Genomic DNA, 7494 nt, shown 5'->3' with positions numbered 1-7494 from the left:
CTTGGGGTTTTATATTTATATGTCATATAAACATACATTGAATTTCAGATCAATTTCCAAATGTGTTCCATTTTATTTTCTGTAGGATCAACTTAGGGTGTTATGGAGGTTTTAAAATATGTAAACATTTAGATGTGACCCAACAGATTACACAATTATCTAAATGATAAGAAAAACAAGGCATGATGTAAACTAATAATAAATATGTGTATGTTTCAAGTTGAGTAATGGATCAATGCCTGTATAATATCCAGAATTGAGAAGACATATTTCCCCACCATAGGAAAACTTATTTAAAGTTTTTTTTTTCCTGTGTATGTTTAAGTCTATAGTTGAGGTTCTATAAGAATAGAATGATTTAGTTTCCAATGTATGTTATTCTCCTGGTACCATCTGACATGCACACTCATAATTTTCTCCTATACTACCATTTAGATTCACAGAGGGACAAGATATGGAAAACTCCTGCTGTTATTATCCCTCTCAAAAGATAAATAAAATGGGACATGTTCAACTTGACAAAGGGTATCTAAAAAGATTCTACATCAATCATGCTTAATCATGATAGTCTAGAAGATTTTTCCCTAAGTCTGGAACAAAACAAGGATATCTCTGTTAGTCAACATTGTACCAGTGATTTCAGCCAGTGCAATCAGGCAGGAAAATACATAATGTATGTAGGGTTTCTGACTGTGGGGATGTGAAAGTTTTAGTAATGGAAGGTGTTTAGGAAACTGCAACATTGTGAATATCATTAATCACAAGGATTTGATTGTTTCTGAGTGGTTGAGATGAGAAAGTTTATGTTGGATAAGTTTCTACAACTAAAAATGAGCATCTAAAGAGACAATGTCATTTAAATGAAACACATGAACATGGATGGAATCTAATAAAAGAGGAGAAAAGGCTCAAATGGACATTACTGAGACAGGTAAAAAATTGGAACATAAACTGTAATCTTTTATCAATGTTAAATTTCTTGGGTTAGACAACTGCACTTTGGTTGTGTGTGAATATCCTTGTTCTTTGGAAATGTACATGGTTGTATCAAGGAGCATGATGTATATAAATGACCTACATTCAAAGGTTCAGAAAATAGATTGCTAGACACAAAAGGAAGGAAGGGAGGGAGGGAGGAAAGGAGGAAGAAAAAAACAATACACATGAAAATGTTAAAACTGGTGGATTCTGTACTCAGGGTAATGGGGATAAGTTGGAGTTCTGTGTATGGAATTTGTATTATTTTTGTAAGTGTCCTGTACATTTAAAAAACATTTAAACTGCTAAACTGCCTGCAGGAATGTAAATTCATGTCAATGTCAAATGATTGGCCCTATTTTCCCTCCTATCAGTTGAGCCCACCTTCTTTCACCAGGTGCTTCTCAAGCTCAGTAACATATTCATTCTATGACCATTCATGAAAGGTCCTTGTGCTTGGTTGGATTCAGGTCCAGAAGAGTCAGCCTCAGGCAAAATGAAAGTTTTTCTTTCATGGATCCTACATTCAGGTGGGAATAGAAATCATGAACTCAAATCACATTTCAGCCTCCTAAAGAGGAGCATAATGGAGTGGGTTAATTGTTCTGATGGGGAATGGTAAGTATGGTTGGTATATTTCCCAGAATAAGCTGTTTAAGTAGAGGAATCTGTTACCATGAATGAGCTGGCTAGCTGGGCATTTAGACATATCAGAAGTGGGTACCAAATACTGTCAACTTTCCTATTTTTGTTTAGAATGAGATTTCAGGAGGGAATAGTGTTTTATTTTTCCATTGCCTAAGTGGAACTCTATCAGCTTAGAAAATACCGTGCATAATGAATACTACTGAGTTTTACACTTGAAAGTGGCTAAATGGGAAATTTTATTTCATCTATATGTTACTACAATAAAGTTTTAAAAACCCTGTCCAGAAAGAAAAGGGGGAAAGAAAAGAAAAGTAATGTATGTATGTTGGAAAGAAAGATATAAAACTTTCTCTTTTTCAGATGGCATGGTTGTAAATCCCATAAAATCAATTTTATAAACTATTAGAACATATTCTAGATTATTCATATAAGTTTACTCATGCAGTATTTGCCCATTTGTGTCTGGCATATTTCATTGAACACAATGATCTCAAGGATCATCCATGTGGTAGCATGTATTAGTACTTCATTCCTTTTTAGGCTGGAATAACATTCTATTGTATGTATATACCATAGAGACAGAAGTTAGACAGTTTGCCATTTCTTCAGAAAGCTAAGTATAGAATTATCATATGAGCTGACAATCCCATCACAAGCTATGTACACAAAAGATTTGAAAGCAGTAATTCAAACAGATATTTGCACATTGATGTTCATAGCAGTACTATTCACAATTGCCAAAAGATGGTAGCAACCCGTGTCCATCAGCTGATGAATGGATAAATAAAATGTGGTATAACCATAAAATTGAAAACTATTCAGCCATAAAGGGAATGAAGTCCTGATACATGCAACAACATGAAGACATCATGTTGAGTGAAATAAGCCAGACACAAAGGGACAAATACTGTATGATCTCACTGATTTGAAACCTTATACTACACACACTCACAGAGTCAGAATCTAGAGTATAGGTTACCAGGGGACTGAATGAGGATAGGGAAAGTTGTGTTAAGGTTTAAAATGTACAGGGTTCTTACTTGGAATGATGGAAATGATTTGGTAATGGATGGTGACAATGGCAGCACAATAGTGTGAACATAGTTAGCAGCACTGATATACATATCTGCATATGATAAAAGGGGGGAAATGTAGGTTGTATATATGGAAACAACAAAATTTTAAAAATATCCATGGAAGTGTACTACATCCATGGTCTTTAATTAATAGTACAAATTAAAAAAATATGTGTTGTTATCAATTGAAACAAATGTTCCATGCAAATGCAAGGTTTGTTGTTGGGTGGTGAATGGGAATCCTACATTTTATGCATGATTGTCCTGTAAACCCACAACTTCTCTAAGAAAACTGCCAAATCACAAAACAAAACATGAGGGCTCTCATGGCATCTTCCAATACTACAGAATCCCATGAAAAGTATATTGCCAGGTTAGAGACAACTCTAAAGTGATCATGGGAAACACCAAGACAAACTCATGGGGTGTTCTCTTCTTGTTATTATCCCCTTTTCACTGGGGAAGCAGATTTTCCATGTAGACAAAACAGTCTTGTATTGAAAGAAGAAGCCATCTAGAACTTTCACAGCTAAAGAGGAGAAGTCAATGTCTGGCTTCAAAGCTTCAAAGGACAGACTCTCTTACTTGGGGCTAATGCAGCTGGTGAGTTTAAGTTGAAATCAATGCTCATTTGCCACTCTGAAAATCCTAGGACCCTTAAGAATTATGCTAAATCTTCTCTGCCTGTGCTCTATAAATGGAACAACAAAGTCTGGATGATGGTATGTCTGTTTACAGCATGATTTAATGAATAATTTGCACCCACTGTTGAGACCTACTGGTCAGGAAAAAATATTCCATTCAAAATATTACTGTTCATTAACAATTCACCTGGACACCCAAGAGCTCTGATGAACATATAAACAAGATTAGTATTTTCATGCCTGCCAGCACAAGATCAATTCTGCAACCCATGGATCAACGAGTAATTTCAACTTTCAACTCTTATTTAAGGAAAACATTTTGTAAGGCCCTGTGGTCTAGCTGTCATGGATAGTGATTCCTCTGATGGATCTAGGCAAAGTAAACTGAAAACCTTCTGGGAAGAATTTAGCATTCTTTATGCCTTTAAGAACATTCGTGATTCATAGGAAGAGGTCAAAATATCAATATTAATAGGATATTGGGAGACAATTCCAACACTCATGGATGACTTTGAGAGTTTCATGATTTCAGTGGAGGAATTACTGCAGATGTGGTGGAAATAGCAAGAGAACTAGTATTGGAAGTGGAGCCTGAAGATGCAACAATCTCATAATAAAATTTGAATGGATTAGGAAATGCTTCTTATAGATAATCAAAGAAAGTGGTCTCTTGAGATAGTCTACTCCTAGTGAAGATGCTGTGAAAATTGTTGAAATGACAAATTATCTAGAATATTACATCATCTTCATTAATAAAGCAGCAGCAGGGTTTGATTGGACTGACTCCAATTTGAAAGAAGCTCTACTGTGTGTAAAATGCTATCAAACAGCATCACATGTTACACAGAAATCTTTTGTGAAAGGAAGTGTCAGTCACAGCAGGCAACTTCATTCCTGCCTTTTTTTTAAGAAATTACTACAGCCACCCCAAACTTCAGCAACCACCATCCTGATCAGTAAGCAGCCATCAACATCTGGACAAGACACTCCACCAGTAAAAATTTACCACCTGCTGGAGGCTAAGATGAGGGTCAGCATTTTTTATCAATAGAGTTTTCTGATTAAGGCATATAACATGTTTTTTAAGAAGCAAGTAGTGTTTATTTGCTTTTGAACACTTCATAGTGTTGTACACTTCATAGACTACTTAGTGCAAGCATAACTTACATATGTACCAGGAAATAAAAAAAATCATTTAACTCAGGTTATTGCTATATTCACTTTATTGTGGTGGTCTGAAATGGAACCCACAATATCTCCATCTATGTAGTCTGTTCTTGATAGTTGACAAGTCCTCTGGATTTTTAATTATTTTATAGTAATCAGACATGGTTAGAGGAACTAGGTTTTGAGAAACCAGGCTTATTTCATGGCCATAGAGAAATAATGGTAGCCATTTACTCTTCTTTTATCTATATTGGTGTTGACTTAACAGGGTCTTCAATTTTCCATTTTCTGAATTAAGGTTGGGAGCACAGCAATCATATTCAACTTCTGGTTTAGATAAGTCTCAGCAGAAAGTACAAATCCGCACTTCACTTGAAAAATGTTTCAATGTGGGCACATGATAAGAGAGATGGGATGCTCTGAGACACTTTTCAAAGGACAGGAATCCCATTGTGACAAATTGCACACTACTCCTCATTGGGGTCCCCCTCTTTCTTCATCACTCTAATGTCAAGCAGTGATTTCTGGGAAGTGTCCAGCCACTCAGACTTTCCATGTGAGGAATTTTCCTGGTGAAGTCCAGACTGATGTCCTGTGCTATTGGATCGTCTAAGTTAACAAAGCCTCCTTGGAAACAGCCCTGACTGCTACTCAAGAGCATGGATGAGAGTGTGCTTCTTGGATAGTTGGTATTTTGAGGTCTAGATTCTTCATCTGTTTCTCATTTCTCAAAAACAGGAAAGTCATAATTTTCAGGTGGTCTCCTGTTTTCTTGTTTTATTCAGATCAGCTCTAACATGATCACTGGGTCTTTGTGTGTAGGATCAGCTCCTGCTGGTTTGCTAGAAGAGCCTTGCATCCTCGACTTCCAGAGCTGGAAGTGCTGGTGAACATATTGGTATGTACACTAGTCTTAATAACAGGTCCTGCATGGCCTGGAGATGGCACTGGGTAATCTGGACACTGGATGGTTCTGTTTGAGGGAAGTCCTGGCTGGCCATGATCTTTGCTAGTTTCTCCCATCCAGATACAGTCCAGAATAATAGATCTTGAACAATCAGTATCTGGAAGAGAAGGAAGATGAAAAGAACCTCCAACTGGTGAGCTCAAATTGATCCGAGGTGAACCAAAATCCTTTCCATGGTATCCTGCAGTATTGGTAGTGGTGGCACTGGAAGTTGTACAGGATGTGCCATTAGTAGTTGATGGGGCAGCCATGCACTGCTGATCTGCCACAGTTTATGGCTCACTGAGACAAGAAAGACATCTGTAGAGTTGGGCTCTTGCATGTCATTGCACATTCTGGTTTGGTGGATATCTCAGTTGTGGAGGATGAGAAGGAAGAACTGGTTCTATGGGTTTGGGGCAGTGAATTTGAAAATGTCCCAAACATGGAGGGCTGGCCTTGCAGCACATGCTGGAGTAATCATGAAGCCAGGTTGATCTGTGTCAGAAACTTGGATAATGGGTTTGCAGATAAGCCACCTGGTAGCTATGACTTCTGTTCCACTACAGGATTCTGCTTAGACATTTGTGGCTGACTCTTTATTCTCAACTACTAAAGAACTTAAATTGATAGTATTTTGAGACCAGCAATCAGGATCATGGTGATATTGGATGGCATTAATGGTCACTGGGGAAAATTTGCCCAAAGGAGGTGCCATAATTGGCATGTTATCAGGGGCTAGCTATAAAAAAATGCTTTTCAGCTGCCATGGACACTGCCCATTTAGAAAAATTCATGCCATGCACCCACAGCTTAGAAAGTGCAGCCAATTTTGGTTGTTGCACAAGTTTCCTTCAGTGGTCCTTCACCAGGCTTTCCAGCTGATACAATATAGTTTTTCCTTTTTTATTTCTACCCATAAAATAATTACAGTAACTTTAATATCTTGTTCCACAAGCATTTGATTTTTATTTACTTCAGTTATAGAGTTTTGTATCTGTTTTCCTCTGAATTGTATGTATTTTGTCTTTCCATCAGTTTTGTGATTGGTGTATCCATGATCAATTTCTGACTCTGAAAAGCTTCTTCTATAAATTGATGTTTATGTTTTTATGTTCTAATAATTGACAGTCCTGACTGGTGAGTTTGTCACATGTTTCACAGTTAAGCTTCAATTGTTTTTTTTTTTTTTTTTTTTCATGAAAAGGATAAAACACTGGTCGCTGATGTTCACACCAACTACCTTTGGAGATAATCCACCCTCTGCTGAGCACTGAGGCAAGTCTCTCAGTCCCTGCAACACTCTCCACAGATCCCATTTGCTCTGCCCTGTCCTCACAGCCTGTCCATTCCTGTCAAGACTTCTCTACTGTAATGCTGGAACCTCAGTAGTGTCCTTCACAAAGAAACTGTCTATGAAGGGGCTTTCTGCAGTGAATAACTCCAATGTGGGTGGCAAACAGTGAGAAGCTGCCCCCTGGAGATGTGGGGGAGGGCACCCTTGGCAGGGCATGGGCAGAACCCAGCATCTAGGCAGAGAAGAGTTGGGGCTTGTTCTGGGTATGGTGTGCTCTGGAAGGTGCTGGTGGGTGTGGAGCTCCAGGGGGTGAGGGGAGCTCAAGGGCACTGGGGTGTGCAGACAGGCAGCAGCCTGGGTGTGTGCTCTAGATGTTTTTGGCTCCCTCACAAGGGTCTAACAGGTTGAGCTGGCCTCTAGCACCCACAATCCACATAGGGTCCCTGTGGGCTCTCAGCCTTGTTCTCCCCACCCAGTGCTGCTGAGCTCCCAACCCCTTCTCCAAACCCATCTCCCCTGTCTGACCCCCAACACTGATGAACCCCTCCTGCTCCTCTTCAGGGGTCATGCAGCTGACTCTAGGGAGAGGGAGGGATGGAGGGAGTGTCTCAGGCCCCAGGAATCTGCTTCCCGGATGGTGCACATGGAAGAGGGGGTTGTATGTTTAACTTTTTAAGTTACTGTCAAACTCTTTCCATCCTAGAAATTTCTTTTAGACAGTGCTTTTCAGCAAACCCA

General features: G+C 38.8%; 1 pseudogene; it reads right to left on the bottom strand.

Annotated features, from left to right (window-relative positions):
• Nucleotides 1-1368: 1368 nt before the first annotated feature.
• Nucleotides 1369-5929, bottom strand: LOC119524784 (annotated as a pseudogene).
• Nucleotides 5930-7494: the final 1565 nt, after the last annotated feature.

The sequence above is a fragment of the Choloepus didactylus genome (genome assembly GCF_015220235.1).
Source record: "Choloepus didactylus isolate mChoDid1 chromosome 13 unlocalized genomic scaffold, mChoDid1.pri SUPER_13_unloc1, whole genome shotgun sequence".
NCBI lineage: Eukaryota > Metazoa > Chordata > Mammalia > Pilosa > Megalonychidae > Choloepus > Choloepus didactylus.
Note: the sequence above shows the minus strand (reverse complement) of the source record. Positions and strands in the feature narration are given on the sequence as shown.